The sequence below is a fragment of the Abramis brama genome (genome assembly GCF_963993115.1).
Source record: "Abramis brama genome assembly, chromosome: 14".
NCBI classification, from domain to species: Eukaryota; Metazoa; Chordata; class Actinopteri; order Cypriniformes; family Leuciscidae; genus Abramis; species Abramis brama.
The window spans coordinates 19,384,363-19,407,515 of NC_139976.1; the positions used below are offsets into that span (position 1 = coordinate 19,384,363).

The 23,153-nt window shown below is 38.0% G+C and overlaps 1 protein-coding gene across 3 annotated transcripts in view; it reads right to left on the minus strand.

Moving 5' to 3' along the window:
• Positions 1–23,153, minus strand: part of rnls (renalase, FAD-dependent amine oxidase) — a 56,225-nt gene that overhangs the window by 25,634 nt on the left and 7,438 nt on the right. The gene's annotated exons all lie outside the window — the stretch shown is intronic.

A 23,153-nucleotide genomic window follows, 5' to 3' on the forward strand; every position in this document is an offset into this window, starting at 1 on the left:
GAATCCATAAAGAGGCTTTCTTTTTCTCATGGTAATGGAATCTGGTTACAGAACACACCATTGTTAATCGGCATAAAAGATCTTGACGCGGGAAGGGTTATCTAATACAGATATGAGAACGCTTTTTACCACATTAACCCATTTAAGTTGTCAGAAAACACTTTCCCTAGAGCTAGACAATGAGTGCAGATGCACATTAATGAATCATCTCCTTTCAAAAGGCTATGACTTCCATTTCAAGTAAAACGAGACCACCTATTTGGTGGTCTGAATGACTTCAGCTTAGCCACAACTATTGAGATGTTTTTAGAGCTGCACATTTAAAATAGAAAAGCACAGGACTATGTATTTTCTGGCTGCTATGGTAAGTAAAGTTCTGCGTCATGGTGTAAAGTGTATACTGCCCTACATTACCCCCAATCCCTTCCTGCCCGCTCAGGTTGGCAATTACCTCTGACAGGTTTGGACTGTGGGTCTTCTAGATTTCAGCTCAATCACATGCACAGAGCTCACAAACCAGCTGAACTGAGAGAAATAGCAAAGCAAATAATCTACATACTGCTTCCTACTTAGGTTAAAATCATATTTTATAGACACAGTATTTAATTTTTTTTTCATTACAAATGATATTGTCAACATAATTACAATAAAATGAAAATATATATATATATTTAAATATCTGTTATGACAGCTTTTTGCTTTACTGGCTGACATTCAATGGAAACAAGAAAATCTGGCCTTTTTTCACAAGGTCAATGTCACAAATTTGCTTACATTTGATTAGTGACCAAAAAATCGGACAGAATCAGATTTTTTTTTTTTTTTTTTTTTAAATAAAATACTGGTGCATGCCTAAAATATTCCATCTCTATTTTGTCATAAATTTTCTTTTTTCAAACTTTTCAATATCCTAAAACTTCTCTCCAGTTCTTAAAGCATGAGAAAAAAAATATTATTAAATTTTAAATTGAAAGATGTTTGGACCAACAATATATTTCTAGAGAAAATTATTTTAAGGACAAAGGGCAATGTTTGAAATGCTTATGAGTAGTGTACTTCAAGCAAGTTAACTTAAGCGATATTACAAAATTATTCCCAGAGTCCTCTTGGTATGTGGCTTTTTCCTTAATCAAGGTTCTTCATCAAGGAAGCAAGAGTTGGCTTTAGCTATACTTAAAATGAATTATACATCCACCTGCACAAATGATATTCACCTGGTGGAATATTATCCATTTTTCCTCTCCCAGTTGTCCTCAGCCCATGGAGAGATGATGTATGCTTTATATATATATATATATATATATATATATATATATATATAAAGCATATATATATAAATTATTCACTAAAATGTGCAGTTTTACGTTTTCCACTTCTTTATAAAAGATGAATATCCTTTGTTTGCTCACTCTGATGGTTTCCTTGCTTAATGATAAGTAATGGCACTAATGCGCAATGAGAGCACTAGTGAGCACTTCAGTAAAAAATGTCCTCTTAGTTTAGACCAGAGGGATTTGATTTCATTACACACATCTGTGATCTTTAGCCTCCTTCCCTGACACATCCTCCGGTCGAAGGACTAACAAATCCACATGAGCACAAATCTACAAGAACAGTCAAGTTCTTTCAATATCCTGAAGGGAAAAAAACAGTTGCTCTAAGTGAGCCCTGCATAGCCTCAATGTGAGACATACCTTCCACGAAACCACATTCACTTACTGGGCTATACACACACACGCACCTGATGTCCTCTTCCTCTTCAGACACTTGTCACCACTAGAGTCTGCTTTACATCTGTCTGGACCTTATAAATCTCCAATCAGGGCAGAGCGGAGAGGCTTCTGACAGCATGTGCTGTATGTGCGGGACCACCTCACACCAGCTACATTCACAAAGTCAGTGATTGGCAACTGTATTTACTGACAGATGTGACTCTGAAACTGTCCTGTTCATACAACAGCTTACAGGGGCAGCTCAAATACTGCCTAGTGAAGCTGCATTTATATTCCTGTGCAACTATACTGACAGGTGTTGGGATGTACTTGAGATGTACATTAAAAGTCTTGTTGATAGAGTAATTTTCATGCTGTTAAATGGCTGATATTAATATTCTATACTATTTTGTCTAAATAAGTTAAAAACCAAAAAAAGTCACTTCAGAAAGATTAATTTTGAAATTTTCTTCTACATTAAATTATTAGCATGTTTAATTGAGTGTTTTTTTTTTTTGTTAGATGACGACAGCTAAATGTAAAAATCTGTCAAATCACCAAAAGCATCTTCATCTGGTTATTTTATTTTTAAAAGAGTATAGAGTGCAGCATTTTTGTTGTGTCCTGACTAGGTTCGGCTTATATAATATAAAAAAAAATTAAAGGGATAGTTCACCCAAAAACCATACAAGTTAAAGCCATACAAGTCACATGCGGGGGAGTAAATATAAGTAAACGTTCACAGCAAACTTTTACTTTTAGCTTTACATTTTTAGAACTCACAATTCAATTTTGATTGTGAGTTTACAAGGCAGTATTTTTAGGTGAACAATCGCTTTAAGAATGCCGTAAGAATATTGTAATATTACGATGTTATGATGAACTATATGCCTTTCTCCACTGACGTTCTAAGTTGTTCAAAGCATTTCTAAGGATTCAGATTTTTAGAAGGCAGCTGTCTGACTCTGAGATGGTGAACAGGAACCTTTTTTTTCACCGTTTGTGTAGCATTAGCAACACATTATTAGCTGTTTGATAATGCAGTCAAGCAAAAAGCTAATCATATTAATTTACCGTAATGTGTCCGACGTTGTAGAGAGCGATACATAAAACACATTACAATTCTGATACATTGACTTGTAGACAACCTGTTGATGAATCAGTTTCTGGTTCAAAAATATATGGTATTGAACCAGTTTTTCCACTTGCCACTGTGCAGGCTTACTAAAGTAAAAAGGTGATTTAGTGGAGGCAGGGCTAATTTGCATATTCATGTTTCCGCATATACTAAATGAAGCAAGAGTTACATTCAAGCTAGTTTCAGGCATGAATAATTTTTTTTCACAGGAAAAAAGTTTTAAATATGGGTGATCAAAGATGAGTTTTAAGGGATAAAATTATTGACTACATGGGGACTTTAACCAAATCTGGGTGTGAACAAACATATTTAGCACTCCAGATAAAACTGAATGCCGAATTCTGCTATTACACTCAAATGTTTGGGGTGGTACGATTTTATTATTTTTTTTGTGGACATTTGGAATATGGGATTTTTTTTGGAAAGACCAAGGCTGCATTTATTTGATCAATTTTCAGCAGATATTACTCCAGTCTTCAGAGTCGCATGATCCTTCAGAAATCATTTCTAACATGCTGATTTGGTGCTCAAGAAACATTTAAAAACAGCTGTGCTGCTTAATTTTCTTTTTTTCTCAAGATTCTTTGATTAATATAAAGTTCAAAAGAACAGCATTTTATTTTAATTATATCAATTTAATAGCCTGGCTAACGTCAGACCTCGTCTCATTGAGACGTGGTCTGGGAACCACATGTTCATTTTCCCGTATTTGAGGCGTGGTTTACGAATGCCCAGAGCCGTTTATTGGGCGCTACGAATGTCTATCAAATGCGCCTGTACGTAGCTCATAGCCAATCGTTTCAATTATACCAGATGACGTATGTAGAGCGACAGAAATTCGATGAGGAAGAAGACGATGGGTCAGAGATTTATGTGTACACGATGGTGTTCAGCGACTTAACTACTTAGAACACTATCTAAGGCTGCATCGAAAGGTAACTTCGCGTCTGATGCCATGTTGGATCCATAGATATAAACAAACTGCTTCGGTGTGTCGCATAGACGTCGTCATCGTCTTGCTGCTCCCTCCCCGTTCTGTGATTGGTTCCCTTTTTGAGGGGAAAATCTGGTCCATGGTGTCCAGGCTGCCTAGCAGCGTGAATAAAATCGCGCTGCGCGCAAGGCAGCATGGGGAAACCCAGGCTATCAATTTAAGGCATCCTTGCTGAATAAAAATAATAATTTCTTTAAAGAAAATCCTACTGACCCAAACTTTTGAACAGTAGTGTATATAAAACCAAGAAAGGAAAATAGGGCAATGCTAACCGCCACCTTTCCGACACACATATGCAGCACATTTGACAGCACACTTAAAAGACAAAAGCCTGGATTTCAAGCTACTCCCAGCAAAACCCAAAGCCTCATAAGCTGACTGCAAATTAGCCGCCACCTGACTGTAAGCGTTTCCCTCTTCTAACCTGAAAAAGCAAACTGTACGCAGCTCTATAGCAGGAACCCGAGGCTAGTCATTGACACGTGTTTGGCTGTGCGAGTGACTACATTAGTATCTGTGAGCGTGTGTGCGTGCAGCTCTGGGACGAGAAGGTTAACATTTTCCAGTTGGCCGCTCGGGGGCATGTGTTGAACCCTGCACTTGTGGCCCCTGGATCTTTGATGTGGGAGTGGGTGAAACGTTCATGAAACTCAGCATGTTGACAGAGCGATCCTTAATCAATACAGTGAGTCCTACAATATGTTTCTGCACAGTGACTGCACTTACATAGTCACCAAACAACTTTTAACTAAAAAAATGACATCTAGCATTTCCTTTAATCTAGAACTTAAATGCAGAGGTTGTGTGTACAAAAGTACCAAAGGTCTGGTGGTCTCATGCTAAAGCATGAGATATGAGGCTTCCTTCTAAATCTTCCTCTCTTAAGCACGCATGTGTGTGTGTTCGGATAAGGAGGTAGAGAATTACTGAGCTACGGGGTGATTAGAAAAGTAAGGACCCAAGGGAACCTGTAGGAGTGAATCTGGCTGAAGCCCAGGAAGTTATGCACATCTGCATTACATCCCCCCCACCCCACACACACAGAATCTCAAATTACTCATGAGCAGTAATGCTGTGGATCCAGAGAGGAGTATCTCAACTTAAATAGGTATTTAACCTTATCCACATCCAAATGCTTATGTTCAGTGTATACATGTATAAGTCTTTCATGATGAATGCATAATGTTTACAGTACTGAGAATATTCAGAAATATATTTTAAATATATACATGAATTCATTCTTTTCCAAAACCTAGTGAGCTTTCTAAAGAGGCACCATTTTAAGGCACGCTACCAATTTGTGGGCTGTTCTAAAAAGGTTGGCACATGACAATCCTGCCTCTTAAGACACCTTATTTTTGCTAAATTCGAAAGAAGTGTTGAATGTATCCATCATAGGCAATACCAAAATCTAAATACCAAAAATCTATCCAAGATGGTGGACAATGCAAGACAAATATAATTACAAAAATCATATATAATAAACAACAATTTTTATTAAAGGGGTACTTCACTGCTGGAAAAATGGGCCTTCAATAAAACTTGGCTGCGTAAGTTTCAGTGTAAAGGCAAAAAAAAAAAACTACCTGACTAGTAAAAACAGAAAAAAAGCTGTTGTCTTCCCTTTTGCCAAATAATTATGAAAACTTCTACACCTATAATGCACTGAGCATGTTGCCGTTCAAAACCACACCCACCAATCTGCTATGGATATGCTTACCACAAATACTGCCTTGCTTTAGTAGGAAATACTACTTAGCAAACTTAATGTTATAATGGTGTCAACTTGTACTGTTCTCGGATGTAAGAATTCACAGATGAAACATTTAGTGGAGTGAGTTACTTCCGGTTCCCAGTGAAGGCTCCAGCGTGTTGTAGACAGTGGCTAGATGAGGCTGCATTGAGCAATCCCACGATGGAAAATTTGAAAAACCTCCATGTTTGTAGTCAAATATTTCAAACTGGATGAAGGAGGGCAAAAGGAAGGCAAAAACTGAAAGGATTTTTAAAATTATTATTCAGTTCTGGCAATTCCGCCCAATAGGTACTCTTTATCATAGGTACTCTTCAACTGTGAGTGACGGAATCTAAAACAAAAATCCAGAAAATCACATTGTATGATTTTTAAGTAATTCATTTGCATTTTATTGCATGACATAAGTATTTGATACATCAGAAAAGCAGATCTTAATATTTGGTACAGAAACCTTTGTTTGCAATTACAGAGATCATACGTTTCCTGTAGTTCTTGACCAGGTTTGCACACGCTGCAGCAGGGATTTTGGCCCACTCCTCCATACAGACCTTCCTGGAGAATCCTTCAGGTTTCGGGGCTGTCGCTGGGCAATATGGACTTTCAGCTCCCTCCAAAGATTTTCTATTGGGTTCAGGTCTGGAGACTGGCTAGGCCACTCTAGGACCTTGAGATGCTTCTTACGGAGCCACTCCTTAGTTGCCCTGGCTGTGTGTTTCGGGTTGTTGTCATGCTGGAAGACCCAGCCACGGCCCATCTTCAATGCTCTTACTGAGGGATGGAGGTTGTTGGCCAAGATCTCGCGATACATGGCCCCATCCATCCTCCCCTCAATACGGTGCAGTCGTCCTGTCCCCTTTGCAGAAAAGCATCTCCAAAGAATGATGTTTCCACCTCCATGCTTCATGGTTGGGATGGTGTTCTTGGGGTTGTACTCATCCTTCTTCTTCCTCCAAACACGGCGAGTGGAGTTTAGACCAAAAAGCTCTATTTTTGTCTCATCAGACCACATATGATCTTCTCCCATTCCTCCTCTGGATCATCCAGATGGTCATTGGCAAACTTCAGATGGGCCTGGACATGCGCTGGCTTGAGCAGGGGCCTTGCGTGCACTGCAGGATTTTAATCCATGACGGCGTAGTGTGTTACTAATGGTTTTCTTTGAGACTGTGGTCCCAGCTCTCTTCAGGTCCTGCCGTGTAGTTCTGGGCTGATCCCTCACCTTCCTCATGATCATTGATGCCCCACGAGGTGAGATCTTGCATGGTGCCCCAGACCGAGGGAGATTGACTGTCATCTTGAACTTCTTCCATTTTCTAATAATTGCGCCAACAGTTGTTGCCTTCTCACCAAGCTGCTTGCCTATTGTCCTGTAGCCCATCCCAGCCTTGTGCAGGTCTACAATTTTATCCCTGATGTCCTTACACAGCTCTCTGGTCTTGGCCATTGTGGAGAGGTTGGAGTCTGTTTGATTGAGTGTGTGGACAGGTGTCTTTTATACAGGTAACCAGTTCAAACAGGTGCAGTTAATACAGGTAATGAATGGAGAACAGGAGTGCTTCTTAAAGAAAAACTAACAGGTCTGTGAGAGCCGGAATTCTTACTGGTTGGTAGGTGATCATACTTATGTCATGCAATAAAATGCAAATTAATTATTTAAAAATCATACAATGTGATTTTCTGGATTTTTTTTTAATTCCGTCTCTCACAGATGAAGTGTACCTATGATACAAATTACAAACCTCTACATGCTTTGTAAGTAGGAAAACCTGCAAAATCGGCAGTGTATCAAATACTTGTTCTCCCCACTGTATATTGTAACACATGCATTGCTCATGATGACACATTTTTTGACACATAGAGTTGTGTAGAAAGTTTCAAATCAGTCACTCATGAGATTCCATTTCAGAATGCTCCCTTAAATGGCTGCCTCTGTAGGCTGTAGACAGCAAGACAGCTCACTGTGTTTTGGAACAGAGCCATATTTTTTTTTTCAAACCTGCTTATATCAGGAAGCCTCTATTTTAGAACAAGGAAATGTGCCATTTTCAAATGAGCTTGTGTGGATATAATTAGCAATAGTTAACATAACAAATGACGCTGATGAAAAGTGCAATTTGCATGTAAACATTTGGGTTGTGATTTCATGCAGAGCTACATGTCATTTGCTGGGCTGGTTACACATCATAAATGCTGCTTGGCTTGAAAATGTAAATCTAGTGTTATTTTGCGACAAGCTCTCTGGTTCACAGGCAATCATTGAGGGGTAAAAGGCAGAAGGTGATGCATTACTATACAAGGGCATTTTCTCATGAAACAAAGTGCATATTTTGGCTGCTAATGTGTCATTTCTAAGCACACAGAGTCAGCTGGGACCATTCCAGCAGTGGTTATGGAATACATGTGAATATTCTCTAAGGAATAGGTCTTGGGGATCAAGTTTTTCTTCTTCTCAACAATTGGCCTAATTGGAGACATCAGTGCAGGGTGTCAGGGGATGTGATATAAACCTCTTTTAGGAGGTGTAACTGTCCCATGGTCAAGTAGACTAATTAGGACTCATTGGTGTTCAGCGCTGGGGAAGCAATTACAAAAGGGACCTTTGTGAAAAATGAGGGGTCAACTCTGCAGCGGTTTTAAAGGTGCAGTATGCACCAAAATGAAAATTGCGTACGGGACCTTCAAAGTTAACACTTTAAAAACCACACAAAGAGAGTATGAGGTTAAGCCATTCAAACAAAGTTGTTGAACATTACCGTCGTGTTTGCTTTGTGTTGTTTTTGAAGCATCAACTTTGGAGGTCCCGTACACTTGCATTATATGGACTCACACAGATTGATTATTTTTCCAAACATCTTTGTTTGTGTTCGTATGAAGAAAGAAAGTCTTATACATCTGGCATGGCATGAGGGTAAGCAAATGATGAGAGAATTTTCACTTTGGAGTGGAGTATACCTCACCCTCGTGTTGTTCCAAACCAGTATGACTTTTTTTTCCTCGAACAGAAAAGTCTCATGCACAAAATAATAACAAAATAAATAAAATAACAGCATACAGGTAAGTAAATTATGAAAGAGGTTGCATTACTGTGTGAACTGTTGTTTTAGCAGCATTAATTAATACAAATTTGCAGAAATATGGCAAAGTAAAAAGCCCAACATTAAATTTTAATCGTTTATTTAATGTCATTCAGAAGAAACAGCATTCACAAAAAGGCTATCTTCAAATGTGCAGCAAAGTATCGTGGACTGCATACAGATTTGGCCAAATGATAAATTACATACTGGGTTGACTCAAACTAAAATACTGAATGAAATAAAATGCCACATCCAGCATGCAGAGAAATCCAAAACAAGTTTATTTTTGAATTTGGGTGGTCATTTTTTTCACATTGGCATTGTTTGATTGTTTGAGGCAACATTGTTGCAAGCGCACCAACTCCCAAGCATTCATCATTGTTCCCTGGAAGGGCTGGCCTTTGCTGCTTCCCTCTGGGAACGCCACACAGCAGCACGGCATACTGGAAGGCTACACAGAGTGCACAAGAGAGCTGAACCATTTCCCAATTTATGATCTCTCAGCCCTTTAAAGGTTGATTTAATATTTGCCTGAGAGGTTCTGGAAAGCTTCCCAAAAATAAAAAGAGAGAACCCCAAACCCCCCCCCCCAAATAAAACAAAACCAAAAAGGGAGTCGAGTGTTGTTTATCTAACATTTAATGCACTTGTTGGTGAACTGTGTCCAAAAATAAGAAGTATTTATTAGTCTGGGTGAAGTGGAGGGGGCCTGACACCATTCAGCTTCAAAAGGGATTTGAACAGGAGCGAGAGGTCCATCATTAGCCGTAGCTCCTAATGGACCACGTTTCAACACGCATTTGCTCAAATGTCATGTGATTGGGATGATGTACAGCACGTTGGGAGGGAAGAGACCTGAATTGCTTTTCCAACTGCTCACCGAGAGCCAGGTTAACTATGAGTCACTTGAAAAAACAAAGCCAATGTGATGTGCACCTGGTGCCAAGGCAAGCTGAAGCTAGCGCTGCCAAACCACCTGAATGTGAAAGCACTTCATCTCATGTACGCAATTAAAGAAGTAAAGCGACATTATAGATGCCTCCAAGTTGTCTGAAAACTTTTAGTATCCAAACACTGATAAATCATCACTCTTATTTGCCATGTGATTTTATTAAAGGTGACTCATAAATAGGCCTCCATGTTCGTTGGATTCACTTAAATGCTTATCTTGTGAATGAGGTTTTGCCCTTCAAGTCTTAGCCTGAAAATGCGGCAAAGTCTTTAACACATGCTCAATCTTTTCATATGTCTGCCAAATGTGATTAAACATGCAAAGAACCGTAGTGTGCGCTGTAATTCATCCACAACAAGATGTTCTTGAGGATGTTCTCCATCTATTAAAGAAGCTTATATACACATTAGAGATAATGGCCCTCACTGAAAAACATATCCAGGTTCTCTCCTACAGCACTGGCCCAGAACACAGAGGAATCTGTGGGCCAACTACAGATCATCCATAAACCGCAGGCTTTGGCCGATGCTATAAATGAAAATTTCTCAGCTCTTTATATCCGGAGTTTGAGCCCTGGCCGCTAGAGAGACGGATGTACCTCCACAGCTGCAGGCCACTTTAAAGCGGCACAGGTTTTCAGGGATGTTTATTAATGTTTTTCGCTGGAGGGACTTTTTTTTCGGTTTCCCTGCAAACAGGGCAATAATGGACACTTTTGTGCAGCCAGGTAAATGAAGACGAAACCGCTCTGATGTCAGCTGAAATAGCTGCTGGATAAACAAGGCGACTGCCAACACGACCGTGAGGTTTGTTTCATAGATAGCTCGAGTGTAATTTGGGACCAAACAGAGACATTTAGGGCAGCTACCTGAGGGCTTCGGCGCTGACGTCAAGCCACATGTTATTTTAAGCAGTGGGTCAAAGGTGACCTATTTCTTTTACAGAATATTTTGCCCCAACATGGTGAACTGAAATCTATGTTATAGTGTAAAAGTCTGTTTTTAACTAATGGACAATGCTAAAAGCCTTCATCATAAATGTGTATGGAGTGTCTGGCGCTGCAGTGGACTTTCAGTGATGTGGTATAGGAAATCAATATGTCCCATTTCTAACTCCAGACTCATTCAGAGAGCAAATAAAAGCTGCTTTAGTGTGGCAACGCAATCAGTTTGGTTATCTAAATTATAGTAAATTACTTAAGGAGTGTTACAATGCTTTACGGATGTAATGCAAAAAAAATTTTTTAAACTATCTAAAATCCAGCCAAGGCTCATTGTAAAAACGTGACTGTGGCGACATTTGCAAAATTATAATGTTGCTTCTTGCATCTTTTGCGAAACTTTCAATGTGATTGTATAGTGAGTGGCGATAAAAGCGAGTTCAGGAAACAGATGATTGTGGATCTGTGACGTTGTTTGTTGTACGTATCATGGCAGTTCGAAAATGCAAAATGTTATTGGTCTATTGGGTTTGAAAATATTGCATCACCTACACTAAACCCTACCCTTAACCTAAACCGATAGCATTAACAAAAGCAAACATTTAATTTAAACTTGACTTGTACCCAAGCGTTCCACCTCGCAAGTATACCAGGTGAGCTACAGAGCAAGTTTACTAAGTCAGAAAAGCAATATGGAGTTGATTATGTGATGCAAACATCAAAATGTATTCGTTGCACTATGGTAAAAGTGTTTTGAGGTCATAACATAGTATTTTACATATTATACATAATCACATAATATAGGACCTGTGTAAAAATAAGTATTTATTAAATTGCTGATACTCCCCTGCAATCATAATTTGTGTGAAAAGGAATTAAAGTTATTGGTGTTTTACTGCCACAAGTGTTCATATCACCTAGAAACAGCAGTGAACTGTATGTACAGATACATTTTTGAAGTTTTGCAGAAATGTAGGTAGAGAGGCACATTTGTTCACTAGGTTGCTAAAACCATGGTACGGCCAATAACAGATTTGATGACAAAATATCCCTCGTCCCTTTTCATAGCATGAAAAGAAACAAAAAAGTGACAATAAGTGACCTTGCAACGCCATATTTTTGGATAATTTATGTAAAATAGTGTTTAAAACTATCCAAATACACATATTCTCCATTAGAATAGAACAAAAGCTGACAAAACGGAGATTGGCAAGAGTTATAAAGGTAGCAAGTAACGTTTTAAGGCAGGTCTTAGAGAAGGGTGTACAAAGAGCTTTTACAAAAACATCATAATGTGGTACTATGTGCTTCCTCAAATATATGACTAACCAGTTTAAAACACACATTCTTCCTGTATTTAAAAGAAGAAGAAGAAAAAAAAGAAATTCGCACAGAACAAGCTCTATTTTAAAAGGGCAGACGGTTATTTTTTGTGCAGCATAGCTGAAGTTAAATCGGGAGCGCATGATGAAACAGACGAAGCAGAGAACTGACATGCAAATGTGCAAGAGCCGCCATTACTCATGAAAGATCATTTCAGTTTTAAGAAGGCTTGGCAAGGGAACTGCTATTAGGAGCACGACTTAGCTAGAGCCGTTACCGGCCTTGTCAAAAGAAGCTCTTTCTCTGCATCACAAATTCCTCTTAATTTAGAGGGCAATTCACTGCTCATTAATCTTCTGTTCTAATCCAAATACAGATCATGGCACTACCCAAAAATGGCATTCGCTCTTGGCACACCAGGGGTGAGATTATCTCAAGCCTCTGAAGTCACAATGAGGCTCTTCAGGCAGCGGAGGATTTTACACTCACAATTCTGAGGTTTGGCCTCAATTTCTCACATGCTTGACTATGGTGTCTTCTTTTCTGGGTGTGCCTCTAATTTTAGCTTTGTGCATTTTACATCTTCCTCTTTTTATGCACAGTTTCCTGAATGAGGTTTGTATGAAGAAACGTTGAAATGTATGCAAAAAATGTGTATATGTTTCTGCAACAAACATGTGTGATGCATGCTCTGGTTGATATCCTTAAACAAGCCCTGTTCTCAGTTGGATGTTCAACTTGAAAATAATTATCAGTTTATCAATTTATCAATTTAAAAAAGGTAAATAAACAAACCACTTATTAAACTAACAAATAAAAATGTATATTTCAAATTATTTTATTAATTAAAGGGATACTACACTTAAAACTGTTAATTGCTCACCCAAAAATGCAAATGTCATTTCAAAACTATATGACTTTCTTTCTTTTAAGGAACATTAAAGAAGATATTTTGAAGAATGATGATAACCAAACATTTTTGGTGACCATTGACTTCTATTTTATGGATGGAAAAAAAGAAAACCACTGAGACATTTTTTTAAAATATTTTCTTTTATGTTCCAGAGAAGACATTCATACAGGTTTGGAATGATGATGAAAAAAAAAAATGATGACAGAATTAGCATTTTTGGGTGAACTATCACTTTCATGTTTAAGTGTAGTAAAATGTAACTGTTGGTTAAATAATAAATTAAATCACTTTTTTAGACTAAAAATATATATAGAAACATTTATTATATTTATGTTTAACATGTTAATTAAATGTAACAAATTAATAACTGTAAATTATAATACAATTAGTAACGCATTTTTAAATTTCTGCATTGGCCTGTTGCATTTCTTAAAGGGATAGTTCACCAAAAAAAAAAAAAAAAAATGTTGTCATTAGTTACTCACCCTCAAGTTGTTTCAAACCTGTATGAGTTTTCTTTCTTCTGTTGAACACAAAAGAAGATATTTTAAAGAATGTTGGTAATCAAACAGTTGACAGTAGCAATTGACTTCCAAAAAAATACAATGGAAGTCAATGGCTGCTGTTAACTGCCTGGTTACCAACATTACTCTAAATATCTTTGTGTTCAACAGAAGAAATAAACTCATACAGGTTTGGAACAACATCAGGGTGAGAATAAATGATGAATTTTTTTTCATTTTTGGGTGAACTACCGCTTTTTTAAAAATCTTCTTAACAACAACAGCAAAAAAAATCTCTCTTTTTTATCAATTTGTAAAAAAAAAATGTCATTGTAAAGTTCACACATGCATAGCTGATATATGCATAGTTGATATAAAAAACTGGATGACTAGCAATTTCCTACTACTTAATTCTGAAAAAAAAAACTGAGATTCTAATTATTGGACAAAAACCTTCCTCATGTAATAACCTAGATTATAACACTTGATGGCTGCTCTGTCAAGTCTTCGTTGTCGGTTAGGAACCTGGGTGTGCTCTTTGATACCAATCTCTCATTTCAAAGTCACGTTTCTATTATCTGTAAAACCGCATTCTTCCAACTTATATCTAAATGAAATTACGACATATGCTTTCAATGACAAATGTGGAACAGTTAGTTCATGCGTACATGACATCAGGGCTTGATTATTGTAATGCTATTATGGGTGGTTGCACTGCACACATAATAAACAAACTACAACTGGTCCAAAACGCAGCAGCTCGAGTTCTTACTAGAACCAGGAAGTTTGACCATATTAGCCCAGCTCTCTCAACACTGCATTGGCTCCCTATTAAACATTGTATAAATTCTTAAATATTGCTGATTACTTACAAAGCACTAAATGGTCTAGCTCCGCAGTACTTGAGCGAGCTCTTAACGTATTATAGTCCTTCACGTCTATTGCGATCTCAAAATTCCGGCCAGTTGATAATACCTAGAATATCAAAATAGACTGCAGGCGGTAGATCCTTTTCCTATTTAGCACCTAAACTTTGGAACTGTCTTCCTAACATTGTCCGGGAAGCAGACACACTCTGTCAGTTTAAATCTAGACTAAAAACACATCTCTTAACACTCATAACACATCTCATAACACATTATCAACTTCTATAATTCAATGTTAGGCTGCTAGATTAGGTCAGCCGGAACCGGGAACACTTCCCATAAATCCTGATGTGCTCGTTACATCATAAGAAGAATGGCGTCTACGCTAATATTAATCTCTGTTTATCCCGAAGTTTACCGCAGTCCGCCGGATCCAGGCCGTATCCAGATCTGATGAAGGACCTGAGCCTGGACACGACGACAACGCATTCCTGAAGTGTCAACCAGTTCAATTTTTAGATGATAAAATTGTTCAAAAATTTTCAACGCTTGCACCTTGGAACCTATTTCAAGGTTTGCGTTCTCGAGCCACCAGGCACTGTTGTTGTGCAAATGAGCAGGCCGGAGAGCGTTAAGGGTTTTCTGTTAGAACGGTGTCGTGTTAGCGGCCCCTAAGTTAATAACTAATGATCTTTGCAACGGAAGTGAATCAATCAAAACTAACTTTAGCTGGACAATAACTTTATTCTAGAGCTGCTGTAAAGCCCAAACAATCTCTGTTAATTAAATTTCCTATTATCACTGTAAAGCTGCTTTGAAACAATCTATATTGTTAAAAGCGCTATATAAATGAAAGTGACTTGACACATGGGACCAAACAATGAAGACACATCCCTTTCATGCATGATGGCCACCACATTACCATAAAGGTAAACAGATAAAGAAAATCAATTTGTAAATACTTTATAAAAATGCAATTTTTCATTTTTTTTAAATGCACATCTATAGACATTATTTATTTTCACAATTCACAATTTAACAATTACTTTTAAATATGAATTAAAGCAACCGTTTTAGATGTCAATTAATGTCATTTATTTCTTTTGTCAATTTTTATTTCTTTTTAAATACACTGATTTCTTCATTTTATTTTCAAGTGGCACTCCTATTCTGAATTCTAAATAAAAGACATATTACTCCAAATTAACTACTTATTCACTAAAGGTAAAAACTTTCATACAGCATTGTTTTGATACAAAATTTACATGATCTGTCAAATCAGTTTGATGTGTCAAAAGGTGACTCACAAAACAAAGGTACATCACAGTGTCAACAACAAACCAAGAGCTCCTTTGACAGGGTTAAGAGACCCAATTATAAAGAGAGAGAGAGAGAGTGATGAGAAAGAAAAAAAAACCTATGCCTCCATTGTTTGGTCTCCTGAGTGCCTTTGAGAGAACTGTGGAGAGATGAGGACTAAGTATCCTTTTAGCGCACAACACCCAGACAGTGCAGGGGAAATAAGCGTGCCTTTCTGTCAGGAGTCAGAACAAGGGATTACATCATGCCAGACTTGAAAGCAGCAGACCCAGACAGCCACTCGATGAGAGACAAAAAGAGAATCTCTAACCAAGAGGAGGATGATGTAACTTGACACATTTATTGTATTCCGAGCACGGGACGGAGCTCAAGGTAATTGCTAGCCTAACAAAATGCTCAGATATTTATGTTTGGTGGAGGGGAACAAAAGAAGCACCGTTTTAAGTTTAATGGCGCATCCTGTCATGCCTTTTATCATATCTGCTGATTAACAACCGCTCTTTAAATTCAACTCTAAAACAAGGAAATAATCAGCATGCTACCTATCTCGCACAGCCAGGCCCCAAATCAAATAACGCAGCCAGGAAGACTGATTACCACATGAGAAAGCGAGCCTGCCAAAAATAGAGCTTTAATTTCATTAGAAATGAAGAATCATGTTTCTCAACATCAGCAGAGTTTCAAGGCCGTCAGGGGATCCGGGCTGTGTGTTACTGTCGGCCACACGGAGGTTAGCTGCAAAAATGCCCTATTTCAGCACAATGATGTAATCACTTATAGCACAAAGGCTTGCTAAGATGAGGCACCCTGACAGACCTGCACGCGGGCAGGACAGGAAGTAAAAGCACATAATAGGAAAGGGTGTGGGCACGAGTAACTGAGTAACGGAACGGGCAATTGAGTCAATGGCTTCTATATGCAGACATCAATTTTGCCTTTGTCATCCTTACATATCAAGCTGCAGTTTGCATAAATGCATCTAAGTGGTCCATAAACTACCATTGAGTGAATCAGGAGTTATGATTCACAGCTTTAATCTCATATAAAGAGGTTAGAAGTGGTCATTTAGCACATGGAAGGCGAATGTAAATTTTGGACTCCCTAGATTAGAGTGTGACTTAAAATTAAACAGCTGCTTGGAATCACAAACCAAATCCTCAAGTATGAGCATGAAGCGTTAATAAAATTTTTTTTTTTTTTTAAAGAAATAGTTTCACAGCAGGGAACTAGCACGTCAAGTCAAGTCAAGTCACCTTTATTTACAGTATATAGCACTTTTTACAATACAAATTGTATCAAAGCAGCTTCACAGTGATAACATGAAAATAATACAACAAAGTTTGTTTCTAGAAGAAAATTGCACCATCGTCCACCTTAAGTAAGGCAGATCAATAATATTGTTGAATATTAAATGTCCCCAACTAAGCAAGCCAAAAGCCACATATTAAATGTCCCCATCTAAGCAAGCCAAAAGCCAAGGCAACAGTGGCAAGGAACCAAAACTCCATCAAGGTGACAGAATGGAGAAAAAAAACCTTGGGAGAACCCAGGCTCAGTCGGGGCCAACATGTAATACATTATCATTCAAAAGTTTGTGGCATGTAAGATTTGTTTTTGAAAGAAGTCTCTAATGCTCTTTAAGGCTGCATTTATTTGATCGAAAATATAGTAAAAGCAGAAATATTGCCAAATATAATTTACATTTTAAAATGTAATTTATTTCTGTAAATAAAGCAAAGTTCAATTTTCAGCAGCCATTACTCCAGTCGTCAGTGTCACATGACTTCAGAAATCATTCTAATATGCTGATTTAGTGCATTTATTATTATTAGCAATGATGAAAGAAGTTTTTTTTTCAGTATTTTGATGACATTATAAATGTCTTTACAGTCAATTTCGATCAATTTAATGCATCCTTGCTTTAAAAAAACCCAAATCTTACTAATGTCAGACTTTTGAACAGTAGTGTATATAATAAAAAACTAGATAGTTTGGGAAGCATTTACTCAAATTTTTACTCTGGTTAAAGAGCAGAACATCTAAACCGTTTTTGTATAGGCACTGGGTCAACTTCCTCTTTAAGGTCTTCTCTGTCTTTAACCACAAAAGCAGAAATGGTTCTGCATAGGCTTAAGCAAGCTTGCCAAAGTGGAAGTGATTTCTGATCAGATTCTAATTTTGAAATGTACTTGTTCAGCCTCTTACTGTGTCGCTGGAGAACAGGCCCGACCACCTGTTATAGATTACATACTCTGATGAGCAGGAAGAGCCAGACCCAGCGTTTTATGTTCAAAAATGCACTCTTCATAGTTTGCATTAGGGTGTGTGTGTATGCGTGTGGCAAAAACTTCCCCAAAGTGACTGTGGAGTTACTATGAAGGAAATCAGACGTCTGAGAGCGCTCAAACATGTTATGTAACTCCAATTCAGTGCTTGCAAAAGCTGCATCCCATTCTCTCATGTTAATTTCTGACAGCTGGTGGAGCACGTCAGTGACAGAAGAAAGCTCGAATGAAAAAATTAAGGAAGAAAGTGTTGCAGAACACAATGAAAAACATCCAAACGTTAAGGAGGGGAATTTCTGGCCAAGAAAAGTGCAGAATCTGTCAGGAAGTCGGCTGCAACAGAACGCACTAGAGTTGGCAAAGCACCTCTGGCCCAAACGTATGTTCCATAACCCTAGTCAAACCGCTAACCCAAAATGTTCAGTAATATATTAGAGGAAACAAATCAGAGTCAAGTCCATAGAGGGCTCCGATCCACATCAGGCACGCCACAGCCCAGCGGCACGCATAGAGTTCATTCATCTTTTGCAAATGATACACGCTCATATTTCCTCAGCACATGGAAAGCCGCTGGGAAAACTAAAGTCCAATGAATGAAAGGACGTGACTGTCACTGCATTCAGGTTAAAAGAAATATTGCTGCTCTGGATTTCATTGGTTTCTATGGCTATTCTGCTAATATACTGCAACCACATACAAACTACGAGCGAATGTAACAACCATGTAAAGAACTGTTCAAGATGTAGGTCGTCTTAAATTGCGCTCATTTTGCACTTTGCAAACTTCTGCAAATCCTATTTGTAAAAAAAATGTTCAGGTCGGCATTATACCACAAAACATATGCAATCTTTGCTGAAAGCTGAGAATAGACAACATTTATGTGATTCCTTATACATGCTGCAATTTTAAATATCTTTTTTTTTTATTATTATTTTTACTTCATAATCAGACCTTGATATAAAAAAAAATTTAAAAAAAATTATAACTTGCAATAAATATCTTTGCAAGTCTATGATATAAAAAAATTGCTATGACAAAGTAAAGCTTGAATTTTCTGAATATCATTATTGAATTTTATCATCTACAGGTTTTTCTGGGGCATTTTGGATTTTCTTGTTGGATTCTTTTTTTTTTCTTTTTTAGATTTGTGTTTAGTGTTGTCCACTAAACTGCATGGAATCTGACAAAGAGAGCACAGATTTTGGAGTGAATAATCAAAGTAAAATAAAAAACATATTCTTCGAGTTATGGTTGCTTACATGACTCTTTCAACGTCCAAAATTGACATTAAAACAATTCCAATCATTTTGCTTTTCCATTGATAATTTTTTTTCAGGTCAATGAATACTTCTGTGAAATCGTGCTGTAAATGAAGCAGGAAGCGTGAGGCATTCATTTTTTTCAGTGTGCAGCTAGAATCTGTGAAAATTATTTCCAGATTGCATCTTGCAAGTGCCAGTGGCTCATACCTGCCTGCTGCCCCCAACTGTCCAGCAGCCGACACTACAAACAGTACCACTAAAACAGTGACATCATGGCACAGCACAATCAAGACAAAATGAACATATTTTATCTACGTGTTAGTACTATCAATTTTGAGAATGAGCTTTTTTCCAAACCATTCTAGTTGTATATACACTATCATTCAAAAGTTTGGGGTTGGTTCAATTTCTTTATAGGTTTTTAAAAGTCTAATGCTCACCAAGGTTCAAAGGATCAAGAAGAATACAGTAAAATAATAAAATAAATAATATTATTACAATTTATTTAACACTTTTTCTGCAGTTTAATATATTTTAAAATTTACTTTATTCCTGTGATGGCAAAGCTGAATTTTCAGCAGCAATTACTCCATTCTTCAGTGTCACACGGTCCTTCAGAAATCATTCTAATATGTTGAGTGGGTGCTCAAAAAAAACATTATATTGTCAAGATTGTTGAAAACAGTTGTGCTACTTAATATTTTTGTGGACACCGGGATGCATTTTTTTTTTTTTTCAGGATTCTTGGATGAATAGAAAGTTAAAAGAACAGCATCTATTTGAAATATAATTATTTTGTAAAATTATAAATGTCTTTACTGTCACTTTAAATCAATTTGATGCATCCTTGCTGAATAAAAGAATACATTTCTTTAAAAAAAAAAACAAATCTTACTGACCCCAAAATTTTGAACAATAGTGTAGGCCTATATGATGTGGCATACATTGTACGCACTGCAATTATGTGGACAATTTACACAAATTGCCCTGGATAGTCAGCTCAGTCATAATTCAGTCCCAAAGGCACCATAACTACATCTAAAATTATGAAGAACCTAAATATAAGAACTGCACCTCTGCTAGATGATTCATTTGCTTTAAAATTATGAACACAAACCAAAGAATATAGATTCAGCCGGGTCACAAAACGTTACAAAACCTCCAACTGAATATGATAATATGTTCTAGAAAACAAAGATGTACGCAGAAGAAAAAAAGTTACAAATGAGAAACATAGCCCACTAAAAATGAAAGATCAGAGGGGTTTAAGGAATTTCAAGAAATAGCTGTAATGTCTCTCCCAGGAGCAGTGTTTTTCTGAACACATGGGTTTTCTCACAGTCCTGACACAAAACAGAATAACACTTAAAAGAGTCCAAAAAGCCATGTCTTGTTGAAGTGGCTTTAAAATAACTATGATTTGACAGAGAAGCAGTTAAATGAGAGCCTACATTGACTGGAGCCAGCCAGAGAATAAATCAACTTAAATCTCTGTGGAAAACATCCTCACCTCCAAATCTGAATGGGTATTTAAGAAGAAAACCAGCCAATTATTTGGGCATGATTTTATTTGGATTTTTTTTTTTTTGCACAATCTTAAGGGCAGTGCAACCTCTTACAGTTTCGACCCTCTTCTAAATTGTATTCGGATATGAGGAGTCCTGTGCAACTGCACTGTGACATTGATCACATGGCCTCCATCTCCATCCAGACCACTTCAGATGAATTTTTCAGCTGCTCCATTGCAGCCGTTTCATAGCGTATCAACAGTGAAGAGACCCATCCGCCTCTGCCCTACTTCTGCTGCTCTGTGCGTGACACCACAACCATTTAAAGCGCCGTTTTTTCGCTAGCGACTCCTCCACCATTTTCAGCTGTCTCATTCCATTTTTCATTTATCCCTTAATTTGCGATGCAGCTCTTTTTCTGAGCCTGCGACTTTCTCCTCGCACCCTGCATTATTCACAGTTTCTCAGAAGCTCCAACACCCAGAAGACCTAGACCCGACTCTTCCATTTCCATATTTCTACTTAAGGACTTATGTTTTACCATTTCAAACACGTCATACTGAGAATACCAATTTGGACATTGATGCAAGACCTGCAGTCATGTGGCAGCTGGAAAACAGTTTAAGATGGAGATATGGGGTCTCTGAAGCCCACCAGCCCAGGGCAAGACTGAATGGATATAACGGAGAGGTGGACCTGTGACTCTGAAAACAGATCTAAGACTATTGAACATACAAACTGGCTATTGTTCATTTAAACCCTCTGACTACAATAAAAAGATGGTTAAAGTGCCCATATTATGCTATTTTAAAGGTTCCTAATTGGTCTCCTACAGTAGGTTTACATGAATCCAAGGTAAAAAAACACTTTAATTTTCTCATAATAATGCACATAAAAAGAGTCTGAAAACGGTTCGTTCGAAGATTCAGTCTCTCTAAACCCATCCTTTCCAATGGCGCTTTTCCACTGCATGGTACGGCTCGGTTCGGCTCGGTATGGTTCGGCTCGCTTCGCTTTTCCACTGCGTGGTACGACTCGACTCGGTACGGCATGGTTCGGTTCGCTTTAGCTCGGTTGCTTTTCCACTGCAGTTAGTACCGCTTCAAAGTGGGTGGGGACTGATCGTTATAGTTGCTGTCTCTACTGCCATGATATCATCATATTAAATGCGAATTTTTCATTCTGTGTTTCCCCATCCACTCCTCGGCAACCAACGAGAGGAACGTCTGCACCTCGTCCACTGACCACGATTCAGCCATTTCCATTTCTCAAGTTTATACTCTTTTTTTTTTTTTTTTTTTAAAGCAAATACTTTTAAAACAGGCGCTACAGCGTTGGCTGTTGTCTACTGGCTATTTAAATCTAGCGGGTTTAGTGTCTCGTGTCGTAAATACAATGACGCTGGTAGTGATGATTCTGTCTGACCAATCAGTGATCTGCAGTGTTTTTACGTCACATTTTAGTATCGGTACGGTACGCTTGGAACCTCAACAGAGGTGGTACCATTTAAAGCGAGCCGTACCGTACCATGCAGTGGAAATGCGCCATAAGTGAGCCGTACCGAACCGAGCCGTACTGTACCATGCAGTGGAAAAGCGCCAAAGCGTGCCGTACCGAACCGAGCCGTACCGTACCATGCAGTGGAAAAGCGCCAAAGCGTGCCGTACCGAACCGAGCCGTACCGTACCATGCAGTGGAAAGGCGCCACAAGAGTCTACTCTGCTCTGATTGGTCAGGCGGCCCAGTCTGTTGTGATTAGTTGACCACTTACAGCGCGTGTTGGAAATCTGAATTTCAGCTTCAGAGGCTTCCTCAGTGCTTGAGGCACAGTAATACGAACAGTAACGATGGCGTTAGTTTTTCCGTATCAATTCCAGCGTGAGTCCTCATCCTTTTGAAAAGCATGCAAAGTGGATTCACAGCACAGAAAACAGCATCATCTCGACCTGTCGACAACACAAACCAACCTCTTCTAGGCCTCAGCTACAACTACAGTGTTTGAGAACGGGTCAAAGTAGACGTTGTTCATGGGCAGCCAGTGAAGATCATACGCTGGTATTATGCAAATATGTTAGTATGTTGGTATGTAACAAACAGGAAGTGAGACTGGAATTGCTGTCGACTCATTTCCACAGTTCGGAATTTATCCTTTCTTTTAGGAAACTATAACTTTATTTGTTTGATTTTTAAAACTTTGCAGACATTTTACATTTTACAAACAGCTGTATTACACACGACATGAAAGGTAATATTAGAAAAATCATAATAGGGGAACTTTAAACATTTTTGATGGTACAGTCCACCCAAAAATGAAAATTCTGTAATTTTACTCACCATCATGTCGTTCCAAACCTGTATGACTTATTTTTTCTCCAGAACACAGAGGAAGATATTTTGAAGAATGTTGGTTACCAAAGAGTTTCAGTTCCCATTGACTTCCATTGTATTTTTTTTTGTCCATATAATGGAAGTCCATTTTAATCAAAACTGTCTGGTAACCAACATTCTTCAAAATATCTCCTTTTAAGTTCCACAGGAGACATAAAAGTCATACAGGTTTGGACCACAGAGGGTAAGTATATGATGACATAATTTTTTTAATTTTAA